The sequence below is a fragment of the Chiloscyllium plagiosum genome, unplaced genomic scaffold (assembly GCF_037043375.1).
Source record: "Chiloscyllium plagiosum isolate Xiang-an unplaced genomic scaffold, Cpla_swu_hap1 HiC_scaffold_15, whole genome shotgun sequence".
Taxonomy (NCBI): domain Eukaryota; kingdom Metazoa; phylum Chordata; class Chondrichthyes; order Orectolobiformes; family Hemiscylliidae; genus Chiloscyllium; species Chiloscyllium plagiosum.
This window is the reverse complement of record NW_028270153.1, coordinates 33780158-33794730: the sequence shown is the minus strand read 5'-3', so window position 1 is coordinate 33794730 and position 14573 is coordinate 33780158. Positions and strand designations below refer to the sequence as shown.

The 14573-nt window shown below is 39.8% G+C and overlaps 1 protein-coding gene across 2 annotated transcripts in view; it reads left to right on the top strand.

The window, feature by feature from the left end:
• Window positions 1–5795: 5795 nt before the first annotated feature.
• The window catches only part of LOC122560140 (phosphoprotein associated with glycosphingolipid-enriched microdomains 1-like), a 113396-nt gene continuing 104618 nt past the window's right edge, over window positions 5796–14573 (top strand). For both annotated transcript variants that reach the window (XM_043710433.2, XM_043710432.2), the window contains exon 1: window positions 5796–6124. The gene's annotated coding sequence lies outside the window, so the exon portion shown is untranslated. The remainder of the gene's footprint in view (window positions 6125–14573) is intronic.

The following is a 14573-nucleotide window of genomic DNA, read 5'->3' as shown; positions in this document are numbered from 1 at the left end:
TAGTTTTGTCAGCATAGTTTATCTCCATTCTTGAAGATAATCCAAATTGACATAATTCTGAAGTTGGGGAATAACTATTTTTCCTCCAAAATCCCTAGAATGAGTACATGGAATTCTGATGTAAATGGCATTTTTTAAAGATCTCAGCTGGAAAACCATCAGGACTGAAGGCTTTGTTGTATTCCATCAGTTTGATTCCTTATTGCAGCTCCCCTATCAATGGTGGTTCACCCACAGATTCCACTGCAGCATAATTGGACACAAAATGGGGAATAACAACTGTCACTGTGAATTCACAGGTGAAGAATTGTTGGAATATTTTTCCAGCATTGCAAGCCTAAGAGAGTGAGATACCCATCAAGCAAGCAAAGGGGATTCATCCATTTGGCCATGGTCTATAAATAGCCCTGGAATTTCATAAAGCCTTACACATTGTAGTGGACAGTTTACTGTTGGATGTTTCAAGCTTTCTCTTTGCACCACTTGTTTTTCATGTTCTGGATGAGTCTTTGACTGTCTGCTTTGAGCGATTGGAATGCTGTCTTCTTGAATTGCAACCTTGCGTAGTCTGACAGGCAAAAGGTGCTGCTTGCTTCTCTTTCCGGAGGTAACACATCTCTGCAATATTTTTATCAAACAAGTCTTGGTGCAGACAATGCTCAAACTCAATGATCTGGACACAGATATCCAGTACAACTCACTTATTTTGATCACAGTGAATTGCGCTGGGTGCATGAAGATCTTCCATATTAGTTGTGAGCTCGTTTAAGGCTGCAACCTTGATGTTCTTCCTCTTACCTTTGGTTGTTGCATTGTCTTTGTGCTCAGTAGATAATCTGAAGAAGGGCTCATGCCCGAAACGTCGATTCTCCTGCTCCTTGGATGCTGCCTGACCTGCTGTGCTTTTCCAGCAACACATTTTCAGATAATCTGACCAGTATGTATCAGTCCTCTGCATGGATTGAGTAATACTGACGTCACTCAATACTTTGACTGAAAAAAACCACAATACAGAATGTGCTGATGTTTTAATCTAGAATGTTTTATGTGGTTTCATGTCAGTCCTTTTTGCAGAAGACTAGGTTGGTTATAAAGAGGCAATCCTAAGCACACTTTGTCATCAGTAGGACATCATCTGTATTGGCCTTTCCCTCGCCAATGTTCACAGATGTTTTGGGCATGAGCCCTTCTTCAGCCCTTCCTGAAGAAGGGCTCATGCCCGAAACATTGATTCTCCTGCTCTTTGGATGTTTCTGCAGTCCTCACTTTCTCCCGGAGGTGTTATGAGCCATTCATTTATGCAGTTGGGGAGTTTGACAATGCATTCAAGGTCCAGCTACTAATGGCAAAATCATCTGCATGAATATGAGGGTTACTGTCAGTGTTGCCATTTCAATAAAAGGTATATCCCATTGTCTGTTTTTCCACCTGCCCCTGCCCAGAAAGACAGCTGTCACTAAAGGCAGTAATGTCAATTTGGGTCTTGGTAAGTGGCATGATTAAGATTGCAGTCCTTCTTTTTGGATGGTCAGACCAGAGTCATCCACGAATGCTCGAACATTCCAAGTTTCAAAATGGAGAGTTTTATTTCTTTGACCATAAAGTTCATGATCCAGCTGGAGGTGGGTTCCAGGAAAACGTGGGTCAGAGGATATGCTGAAGAGATATCCTCAATCACAGATGCAACTGCCCAAAACCTCCTCTGTCCCATCACAAGTGTTAGAACATTATGCATTTTGCTGACAGCAAAGACAGAAGAAACTGCTCCTGGTAATTATGACTTAACATGTCACTGATATCTGACTAAATAAAATATCTAACCACCAACCTTTAAAGATTACATGCAAAATGAAGGTGCCCAAGGTCCCCGTGTTAAATGAAGTCACTTGCAGGCTTCTACCAGAGTCGATTTGCTAAGTCCTGCAATGATGGTGGATTGGTGACAAGGACACATCTGTGAACCTGACATTCCCTGTCACCAGAATCTGCACACAGTTGATATTCACTGCTGTGTAGGGTACCATTGCCACATTTGTGTTTGTAGCTGGTGATGTATGGGGCTTTTTTTAATTCCCATTTATTCTCGTTTAATTCTTTTCTGTTTCAAAAATACCACATCAGAGATTGATGGGCATTTTGTCAAGATTGCTTCATTTACCTACCTAGGGTTAAATTCTCCTGCTTAATTTAAAACCAGCAACACAGAAGAGATTTATCCCGTGCAGTAATCTGTAAAAATTTGAGTGGCGAAAAACTATTTAAAGTAACAATTATCAACTTTATTTCTTCATGTATAACAGAGAATAATTAACTAACAACTATGTACAAGTTCTTACTCTAACCTATCTTTTACCTTCCTTTATATAATACTAGTCCAATAAAACTCCCAATTAAGAGTTACAAAACAACACTTATTATCTTTGAGGAGAAAGTGAGGTCCGCAGATGCTGGAGATCAGAGCTGAAAATGTGTTGCTGGAAGAGCGCAGCAGGTCAGGCAGCATCCAGGGGACAGGAGAATCGACGTTTCGGGCATAAGCCCTTCTTCAGGAATGAGGAAAGTTTGTCCAGCAGGCTAAGATAAAAGGTAGGGAGGAGGGACTTGGGGGAGGGGCGTTGGAAATGTGATAGGTGGAAAGAGGTCAAGGTGAGGGTGATAGGTCAGACTGGGGTGAGGGCGGAGAGGTCGGGAAGAAGATTGCAGGTTAGGAAGGCGGTGCTGAATTCGATGGATTAGACTGAGACAAGGTGGGGGGAGGGGAAATGAGGAAACTGGTGAAATCCGAGTTCATCCCTTGTGGTTGGAGGGTTCCTAGGCGGAAGATGAGGCGCTCTTCCTCCAACCGTCGTTTTGTTTATCTTAGCCTGCTGGACAAACTTTCCTCATTCCTGAAGAAGGGCTTATGCCCGAAACGTCGATTCTCCTGTTCCCTGGATGCTGCCTGACCTGCTGCGCTTTTCCAGCAACACATTTTCAACACTTATTATCTCAAAACCAGGCAGCTTTTGATTCTTCTACTTGAATCTCCCTGTGTCTTCTTTTCTTCTTCTTAGGAATTTCTGCATCACAGGTTACTGATCAAAAAAGGTACCTTTAAGAGAGCTATTTTTCAAACAATCTTTTACCCACTGGGGCTTGGCAGTTCTCCTCCCAATTGTTCAATTTCACCAGTCTTAAACCCCAGAGCATCAGATTGTATCACTGGCTTTTAAGATTGTCAATGTACTCAATTCAAACTTGATTGGAAATTGGTATTTTTTTGGGGAGCACATGTTACATTGTGTCTTATTGAGAACACTTGGTGTTGTCACTGCTAGCGTTTAACTCTCTTAAAACGTATAGTTCACCCACACCTTCATAACACTAGCTAACAAAAACTACTCTTCAAAATGATTCAAAGTGCTGCTGAAATGGGCATCTAGGCTGCACTGTTTTTATGCCAGTTCTATTTAGTTTGTACGATGAATGTGATGCTGGAAAAGCATAGCAGGTTGGGCAACATCCAACAGGAGGGTGGTGCCGAGTTGGAGGCTCGATCCTGGGATAATGTGGAGGGATAGGAAATGAGGAAACTGTTTGAATTCACATTGGTCCCGGTGTTTGCAGGGTCCCAAGGTGGAAAAGAAACATTCTTCCTCCAGGCGCCGGGTGGTAACGGTTTGGTGGTGGAGGCAGCCCAGAATCTGCATGTCCTTTATGGAGTGGATGGAGGAGTTGAAGTGTTCAACCATGGAGCGGTGGGGTTGTTGGCTGCAGGTATCCCAGAGATGTGCTCTGAAACAGTCCAGAAGAAGGTGTCCTGTCTCCCCTATCTGGAGGAGATCACATCAGGTGCAATGGATATAGTAGACAACATTGATAAAGGTATGTGGAATGAGGAAGGATCCTTTGCGGCCTTGGACAGAGGTGAGAGGAATGGTGGGTCCGCAGGTTTTGCAATTTCTGTAGTGGCAGGGGAAGGTGCCGAGAGTGGGGTATGGGCTGGTGAGGGTGTGAATCTGACGAGGGAGTCATGGAGGGAGTGGTCTCTTTGGAACACTGATAGGATTGGGGACCAAATTATATCTCTGGTGGTGGGAGCCTTTTGGAGGTGCCAAAAGTGGCAGAGGATGATGCAATATATGCGGAGGTTAGTGGGGTAGAAGGTGAGGACCGGGGGAGTTCTGTCCTTGTTGCATTGGGGGTGGTGGGATTCAAGGGCAGTTGTGCGGGAAGTGGAGGCGATGCACTGGAAAGCATCGTCAACCACGTGGGAAGGGAAATTGTGATCTTGGAAGAGAGAGGTCATCTGGGATTTTTTAAAGGTGGAATTGGTCATCCTGGGAACAGATGCGGCAGAAGTGGAGGAATTGGGAATAAGACATAGTGTTTTACAGGAGGTAGGGTGGGAGGAGGTATAGCCTAAGTGGGATTGTAGTAGATGTCTGTGTATGATCAGTTGCTAGAGATGGTGATGAAGAGGTCCAGGAAAGGGAGGGAGGTGTCAGAGATGGTCCAGGTGAATTTGAGGTCAGGGTGGAAGGTGTTGGTAAAAGTTGATGAACTGTTCAATCTCCTCATGATAGCACAATACAGTTAGTTATATAGCGGAGAAACAGGTGTGGGGGTGGTGCCGCTGTAACTGCGGAAGATGGACTGTTCCACGTACCTGACAAAGAGGCAGGCATAGCTGGGTCCCATGCGGGTGCCCGTGGCTATTCCTTTGGTTTGGAGGAAGTGGGAGAATTGGAAAGAGAAGTTGTTGAGGGTGAGGACCAGTTCAGCAAAGCGGATGAGGGTGTCGGTGGAAGGGTACTGGTTGGAACGGCGTGAGGGGAAGAAACAGAGGGCTTGGTGACCTTTTTTCGTGGCAGATCAATGTGTACAGGGACTAGATGCTCAAGGTGAAGATGGGGGTCAGGGAAATGAAAATCTTGGAGGAAGTGAAGGACGTGGGTGGTATCCCAAACGTAGGTGGGGAGTTCCTGGACTAAAGAGGACAGAGGTAGTCAAGGTAGACAGAGATGGAGCTCAGGCGCAGGCTGATATAGGTCGGGGTTGGGGGGGAGAGGGTGAAGTGGATAGATGGGAAAGGTGATGGACAAGTCAGAAGGGCTGTGCCAAGTTGGAGGCCTGGGATTGTGATAATGTGAGGGGAGGGGAAATGAGGAAACTGTTGAAATCCACATTTAACCCTGTGGTTGCAGGGTCCCAAGGCGGAATATGAGTCATTCTTCCTCCAGGCGCCAGGTGGTAAGGGTTTGGCCATGGTTTTATAGAGACATGTCACGTCTTTTATCTAACTGCAACTCTTTCTTCCACAGAGTTCTGATGAAAGATCATCTACCTGAAACATAAATTGGTTCATTCCACAGATAGTGCCTGGGTTGTTGGGTTTTTTTCAGGAGTTTTTTTTGTGTTCTATTTTATGAATCCGAATTACAGCAGGTATGATTGCCTTTTATTCTAAACTCTTTCAGCCACTCAATGTTCTAGCGGGCCAGTGATGAAACAAGGTTCAATCCCTTAGGGTAACAGGCTATAAGTTGTCGAATGGGAAGGGTACAGATTGCGTGTATGGCTTGTGTCTGTCTCCAAGCGCATTAGCCATTGTGTTACAGGCACTTGTTTGTCTTTTAAATGGCTCTAGAGTTATGCAATTTGATATATTTTTTTCAATATTTCCGTGCAGTGTGGTAAAAACTGATCACAGTGAAAACATCCCCTCGCCATTTGAAAGGGCGGGTTAACAAACCGCCAGCAGACCTACATTAGATGCGGCTGCTCTGAACAATTGAGTCTTGGCTGATTGAAATCACTGTAGGGGACGCTACAGTTTTCTCTCTGCTGCGGCGAGGCTTCATCACAAGTCATCCCAGGCAGAGTTCATGAGTCCCATTTACTGAAAGATGAGTGAATACACCAGCTGTAAGGTGAACATCCGTACAGCATGAAGTGATCATTACTCTCCCCGAGCGTTGTAATTGCGTTGTTTACTCCATGACTTGAGAATGCGAAGCAATAAATGTGTTGGAACTAATGCCGGACAATGCTCTCGCACTAAAAGTATTCACTTAAGGGAAAGTGAAAGGTTTATAACACTGACATCAAGAGGCGGTTCATCACTCTGGCATAACTTCTTTTTGTGAGTATTCAGTTTATCAGTCTTGTATGTATTGCGATGACCCAGTTTGCTAACAGTCGCATTGTCTTCGTAAGAGAATTGTTTTAGACTTTGAACTGAGAGATGAAGTTTTCAACCTGTTAACCCTTTGATGTATTACGAGGAGCTAATTCCATGCTATCTGTCAGCGAACTGTTTTGGTGAAATATCCCAACAGTTGAGCTGGGAACGTGGTCCTCCAGCTTATCTCCCCACCCTTCAGGCTCTCTGCCTTTATTCCTGATGAAGGGCTTTTGCCCGAAACATCGATTGTACTGCAACTCGGATGCTGCCTGAACTGCTGTGCTCTTCCAGCACCACTAATCCAGAACATGGTCGGCATGGACTGGCTGGACCAAAGGGTCTATTTCCATAAAGTATGACTCTGTGATTGTGTAATAATTCATTTCTCGTTTAATGGTGTGTGTTTTAAGAGGGCCAGATATCCCATTCTGTTCATATATATATATATGTATATGGATAGATAGCATCTTTTAAAAGATGCAGTTTTGAAATAACTATTTCAGTTTGGATATGAAAGAGAACTTATTTTATGCAAATATATGCAAAGTGTGCTCCTAATGAATGCAGTAAGGCAGACATTCTTGTCAGAGTGCTCAACAACCACACTATACGATTTAAAGGTAACTGCCCGCCGGCAGAAGCTGCTTCATGTGAATCTCAAAACTGATTTTTCTCGCGTATTCTCGTAAAATCTGAGGAAACTCTCGAACGTGAAATTGTCCCGTTTGCTCGGCTTTGAAGTGTTAATAAAACTGTTGCAATCGCAGCATCACATTGATGTCGACGATCAACAATTCTTAGCGTTTTCATCTGCAGCTGTTTTCTGGTGATACTGTTCCTCTTCAGTATAGTTGTTCCTTCATGTATTGTTCACTCCGTCTATTTATAACTGGCCTTTTTAAAACAAACAATCAGGTGTTGACTACTGAATAATAGTTTCCGCTTCTGTGTTATTGAATGCAGTTACAGATCAAGTTATTCATTTCAGTTATTTGAGATTGGAAAATGTTAATTTCCATTTAATTGAAGAAAATCGAAGGACCACAATAAAAACTATATATGATTCATAACAAAGGAACAGACCAATGTAATAAAACAAAGAACTGCCAACAAAGTCATAGAGTCATTTGCTTGGAAACAGACCCTTCCATCTAACCATGCCAACCATAACCCCAAACAAAACTAGTCCCACCTGCCTGTGCTCACCTCCTATCTCTCCAAACCTTTCCTATTCTTGCATTTATCCAAATACTTTTTAAACGTTCTAACCGTACCCACATCCATCACTTCCTCTGGAATTTACTTCCACACACAAACTACCCTCTGTATCTAAACGTTACCCTTTGTGTCTATTTTAAATCTTTCTCCTTTCACTTTAAAAATATGCCTCCTCGTCTTGAACTCCCCCACCACAGAGAAAAGCCATCTGCAATTCACCTTATCCATATTCATCAAGATTTTCCTCCATAAGGTCACCCCTCAACCTCCTACACTCCAGTGTAAAAAGTTTCAACCTATCTAGCCCCTCTGTACAACTCAAAACCTCCATTCCCAGCAACATCCTGGTAATTTTTTTTACCCCTCTCAAGCTTAATAATATCCTTCCTATAGCAGGGTGACCAGAACTGGGTACAGAAGTCTAGAAGAGGCCTTACCAACATCCTGTACAACCTCAATATGAAATCCCAACTCCTATACTCAAAGGTCTGAGCAATGAAGGCGAGTGTGCTAAACTCCTTCTTAACCACCCTGTCACAAACTTCAAAACATTATGTCACTGAAGCCCTAGGTCTCTCTGTTCTACAAAACTACCCAAGGCCCTACTTTTAATTGTATAAATCCTGTCCTAATCCTGAATATCTGAAACAAAAAACACAAACTGCTGGAGAAACTCAGCAGGGCTGGCAGCATCTGTCAAGAGAAAACAGAGTTAACTTTGAGGTCCAGTGACCCTTCTTCAGAACTAGCCATTCGACCAAACTGGGCTGTGCTGGTGTTTAGACAGAAAGGGTCTCCTCTCACTGGACTTCAGAAGAACATAAGAACTAGAAGCAGAAGTAGGCCATTCAGCCCCTCTAGCCTGTTCTGCTATTTCATACCATCATAGCTGATCTTATTTCAGCCTCAACTTGACTTTCCTGTAACCTTTTAACCTGTTATTAATTAGAAATCTTTGTCTATCTCCTCCTTAAACATGTTCAGTGTCCCAGCATCCACTACACTCGAGTGTAATTAATTCCACAGACTTGCTACTGTTTGACAGAAGTAATTCCTCGTCATCAATGTTTTAAATTTGCTCTCCTTTTCCTAAGGCCTCTCATTCTAGATCATCCCACAAAGGGAAATATCTGCTTTACATTTACTTTGTCAATCCCCTTCAGAATCTTATGTACCTCTTCTAGTCCATCTAAACGTTAGTGATTATTGGCCTAAACAGCTCAATTTCTCTTTGTAAAACAAGCCTTTCATTTTTGAAATTAATCTAGTGAACCTCCTCTGAACTTCCTCCAATGTGATTACATCCTTCCTCAAGGAAAAGAGCCAAAACTGTACATGGTACTCCAGATGTGATCTTACTTATGCCTGTTATAATTACAATAACACTTCCCTTCTTTTATACTCCATTCCTTAAGCAATAAACACCAGATTTGATTTTTTCCTCTTTATTGCCTGTATGTTAAACTTTCTGCAATTTCTGCATGCAGACACCCAGATCCATTTGCACTAAAGCATTTTGAAGTATCTTTCCATTGAGATAATTTGCATTTTTTATTCTTCAAACCAAATTAGATAACCTCACACTTATCTATTTTAAACTCCATCTCCCAAATTTTGACCTGTTCACTTAATCTATCCATATCCATTTGCAATTTACCTTCCCACCTATTTTACTATCATCTGCAAATTTGGCAATGACTCATTCTATCCCTGCATCTAAATCATTAATATAAATTGTTAACAGTTGGGGCATGTGACCTGAGCACTGTGACACCCCATTAGTCATAGCTTGCCAACCAGAAAAACACCCATTTATCCTGACTCTCTGCTTTCTGTTAGTTAGCCAATCTCTTTCCAAGCAAATATATTAATCTTAATCCAATGTGATCTCACATTGTGCATTAACCTTTTGTGTGACGCCTTATCAAATGCCTTCTGAAAATCCAGCTATACCACATCTACAGAACACCTATTATCCACTTTGTTAGTTTGATCTTCAAAGAACTGTAGCAAATTAGTCAAACATGATTTACCCTTCATAAAAACCATGCTGAATCTGATGGATTGCGTTTGGACTTTCCAAATGTCCTGTTACTACTGCCTTTACAATTGATTCCAACACTATCATCTTACACTGTAAAATATTATAATTGTATCTCCCTCATTATTTAACTCATCCTTAATGCATCTGTATATAATGGCCAAATCTAAATCTGGTATATTGTATCTGACTTATTAGTAGTAATCTTATATTTGAGTCTTAGAATCTTTTGCAAATGAAATCACCTTTCTTACATCTACCTCTTCAAACCTTTTCATAATCATAAAGTTTTCTATTAGGTTAGCCAACAGCCTTCTCTTTTCTAAAAGAAATGCACAAGCTGTTTTGAGGGCTTAAACATCAATGATTCATATCTATAGGAAAATAAGCCTTGATTTAGAAGGACAGAGATGCAAAAGCAGGTCAGTTTCAAGGGAGTGAGATTGTCTTTCATGCACTATTCACTTTGAAGATAGTTTTTACATTCATTCCAAGATGACACAAATTGCACACAGACTGTTAAACTCACTTTGCTACTTTGATATGTTACTGCAGAGCATGAGAATGAAGAGCAGATTTCAGTCCAAGAATATTTGGAATTAAAGCAACTAAGAATATATAAAATTGTATCATGTTTATCTCACTCTAACAGTTGGCTACCTTAATTTTACAAATGTAGGAGAAAAATATGACAAATATTGGAATCTGAATGTGGAGTATAATTGGTATACATCTGAAAATACTATGGAAATAAGTACATTTCAGTTCAATTTAAAGAATGAAAAGTGTTCTCTAACACAGACAGAATATAGGAAGGTGCCTGAAAGCTGAACTGTTTGGTTTTGAAGCTTTGCAGCCTTGAAGGCAAAGTATGGTTTTCTGATGTATTTGAGCTTTCCACTGAAATTCTGCTTCAGGTATGTCAGCAAAGGCATTAACCAATTCATTAAAAACGGTGGCACAGTGGTTAGCATGCTGCCTCACAGCACCAGAGACCCGGGTTCAATTCCCGCCTCAGGCGACTGACTGTGTGGAGTTTGCACGTTCTCCCCGTGTCTGCGTGGGTTTCCTCCGGGTGCTCCGGTTTCCTCCCACAGTCCAAAGATGTGCAGGTCAGGTGAATTGGCCATGCTAAATTGCCCATAGTGTTAGGTAAGGGGTAAATGTAGGGGTATGGGTGGGTTACGCTTTGGCGGGTCGGTGTGGACTTGTTGGGCCGAAGGGCCTGTTTCTACACTGTAATCTAATCTAATCTAATCAAAATCAGGTCACTGTTTTTGTTCATAAACTGGCATGCAATTATTACTTGAATCATTAAATTATTTGTTGTGAAGCTTTTGAGGTCATGTTATTTAAATGATTTGGAGATGCCGGTGTTGGACTGGGGTGTACAAAGTTAAAAATCACACAACACCAGGTTATAGCCCAACAGGTTTAATTGGAAGCACTAGCTTTCGGAGGTAAATAACCTGATGAAGGAGCGTCGCTCCGAAAGCTAGTGCTTCCAATTAAACCTGTTGGGCTATAACCTGGTGTTGTGTGATTTTTAACTATGTTATTTAAAGGCAGTCTTATTCAAATTCATATACTGCAGTTTAATTTTAGGTCCATTAATTTATATTTATTACTAATACAGTATATAACTTCTAACTGTTGTAGAGTTGAAACTGCATTTATATTTAGGTCTGCCATACCTCTGGGATATTGAGAAAAAACTTGTTTTGAGACAATTATTTAAGTTTCTTTCTAGAGAATGTCAGACTCTTTTTTTTATACCCTCACTTTCTCTCTTTAGACCACTTTCTTCTATGGTCTACTTACAGGTCAGTTCTAGTCTGGCTCTTAAAATTATTAACAAGAAGCAGACAAGAGTGAAATTACTGTCACTGGTGGTGCTACTGAGTTGCTAATCTCAGTTGCATTTCCATACGGATGGACTAGGCAGAAGCCAGAGTAGATTTTAGGAACAAAATAAGAATTAGTGCTTCAACTTCATACTTCACCATTCCACTAACTAAAATACTTTTCTTATAGAATTTTACAAAATCTTATCATTAAATCCTTACCACAGATTTCCCCATTGAGGACTAGAAATTACTGTTGGTGATATGACAGATGAACAGTTTTATATAACCTTCCTCACTTTAACAAGTGGCATTTTAACCGAGTTGGTGTCATCATTACAACAGCAGAGTGAAATGCCAGAAACAAATCTTTTAAACATTTTTATAAAATCATCATCCATATCAGTTCTGGACTAGGGCTTATTTTCATTGTGCCTTCTTAAAATTGTTACAGAAGTTTATTTTGTTTATACATATTGAAAGGGTGTTGTGAAACTTGAAAGGATTCAGCAAAGATTTACAAGGAAGTTTCCAGGGTTGGATGGCTTGAGCTGAATGATTCGGGGTTGTTTTCCCTGGAGTGTCAGAGGCTGAGGGGTGACTTATAGAGATTTATAAAAACATGAGGGGCATGGATAGGGCAAATAGACAAGATCTTTTTCCTGGGTTGGGAGAGTCCAAACCTAGAGGGCTTAGGTTTAGAATGAGATGGAAAAAAATTTAAAAGGGACCTAATGGGCAACTTTTTCACACAGAGGATGGTGCATGTATGGAATGAACTGGCAGAGGAAATGGTGGAAGCAGGTACAATAACAACATTTAAAAGGCATCTGGATGGATATACGAATAGCAAGGGTTTAGAGGGATATGGGCCAGGTGCTGGCAAATGGGACTAGATTAGGTTAGATACCTGGTTGGTATGGATGAGTTAGATAGAAGGGTCTGTTTCTGAGCTGTACATCTCCATGACCCTATGACTTGATAACACTGAAAAACATTTATGCTGCACTAAAAATTAACACAATCTTAGATTTGGTAGAATTTCTTCCTACAGCAAAAGATATATTCAGTAAGTCATAATTTGAAATAAATTTTCATCTGTGTAGTTTAATGGAAACAGGTGTATTTTTGTGAGCTTCATCATGAGAAAACCAGTGTGATTTAACATTGAAGTGTAGATATTATCTGTGTCTGAAGTAATGCTTAGGTCCATCAACAATTTTAAAACATGTTGATTCACAATGAATGGGATATTCGGTGAAGAATTTCATGTTGAAATCCATTGCATTAGCACATATTTTTGAAGATTGTTTATTTGCAAAATATTATGTCAGCCTATCATTCCTGAGCTGGTGTCAGATCATCAACTAGTGCTTATCTTTTCTAATTCTTGCCTGCCCTTCCTCAAATTCTGTGATACTTTCTTTCCAAATACTTATCCTATCACCTTTTTTCATTAAGATACAATGCCTGGCTCAAAATTACTTGTAGTAAAGATTCCTATTGTCAAGATGGTAATATTTCTATAGTTTTAAATTTTGACATTCATAAAATTTTATTTGGCTTCATCAGGGTAAATTGTGCAGATTACAAGAATGCTTTCTTCTTCTGTCCAGGAAAATAATGTGTCTGAGCTTTTTCTGGCTACATCCTCTTCTCTGCTTTCCCATTGAATAAGGACTCAGTTCTACTGTTCATTGGTGACAGTCATTTATTGATAGAAGTTTTAGATTATTAATAAGAAAATGTCATTTGGGTCTGAGTTCACAAAAGGTTTAGGCTCATAGGACATGGTTCAGGATCTCATTTTAAACAAATTGATAATCTGTAGTCATATTATAATTTGAGCTGGCCTTGTGAAGACCATGAGAGTGATCAGTAAATGTTTAGTAGTATGCAAGAAGCTAATAGTTGCCATTTGAAGCTTTACAGAGTTTACAATAACATCTTTGTTAGATTTCAGAAATAGTTAGAGTTGAAAAGTTGAATTGGCTTGTGAGACAATGGTATATTATCTTGTATTCTTTCTTGTATTTTAAAATGAATTACTGCAGCAGGGCATTTAGTATTTTATTTCATAAGTAAATCATCTTCCAGTATTCATTTATGTTTCCTTCACAAAAAAACACACTATTAAAATATTGGCTGAGTTATGAATGTTGTAAAGAGTTAATGTTTTATCTATATAAAGGCATTTGCTTTGCATTCATTCTAGTGGATGATGGTTTGTCACTTTTAGTATCAACTAATGATTTTACAGAAGTGCAGTCTAATCAACTAGGTCAGTCAAAATAGAGATGGTGAATGAGAGCAATCAATGCTAAGTAAGGTTTATGTTTTTAGTTGGATACAACGTGAAACTGATTTTGGCCAATGATTATTGTGATGATGAAAGAATGCAATCATATGAATTTGTTTTAATGAGAATCAATTATTCCATTCTCATTAGATAAATAAGTTGAAGATTGAATTATCTAAATACTATGTTAAAGATAGGCTAGTGTTAATTATTACCAACAAAACTTTCTGGTACTGAAAATTAACTGCTTCAACAGCTAAAATTATGACAAATTTTATTTTCAATGAGTCTATCTGATTTTGTACCATCTCCCATTTTAAAGAAGCTATTTCCTTTCAGTTGTCTTCTTAATAATGCCTTGGCTTCCAGTTGTCAAACAAAATGTATGCAATCAATAGTGCTAGTGCACTGTGTTCTGAAGATTATATAACTAATAAAGAGGCTTGGTTATATTTATAGCAAGTCTAAAAGTGCCAGTCTTCACAATGGTCTCATAGAAGATGTGTTTTCAAAGAACAATAATAGTCATGCTTTTTTTCCCTCTGGACATAAAACTTTTAGTTTTAGAGACCAGTTCACCTACGTGTTCACTAAATTAACTGTAGATATGACTGGTAGTTTTCAGTGGCAGATCACTCAAGTTTTAATCCAAGAACAAATAACAAATATTTTCACTCTTGCACCTAATTATGGGATACTGGCTCATAATTTATTGTCAAAATGGTTGCTATGCTTATAGCACTTGCTGTTGTTAAATGCAAATGTTGCAGCAATTTCTGGTGAGGTGCAAGTGTGTAGTTGAACATAGATATCAAAATGTTGCTGTTGGAATTCTGCGTTATAATTTAGCATTGTAAAAACTGCATCTTGGTGTCTGGTTCACCATGGCAACTCTTTGAATAGAATTGCTGTATTTGTATGGTGGATATGAACTAAATTTGCCACTGAAGATTAATTCTTGTCTATTTTAGTCTTTGACTCTTATCAATATAACAGCTAATTATT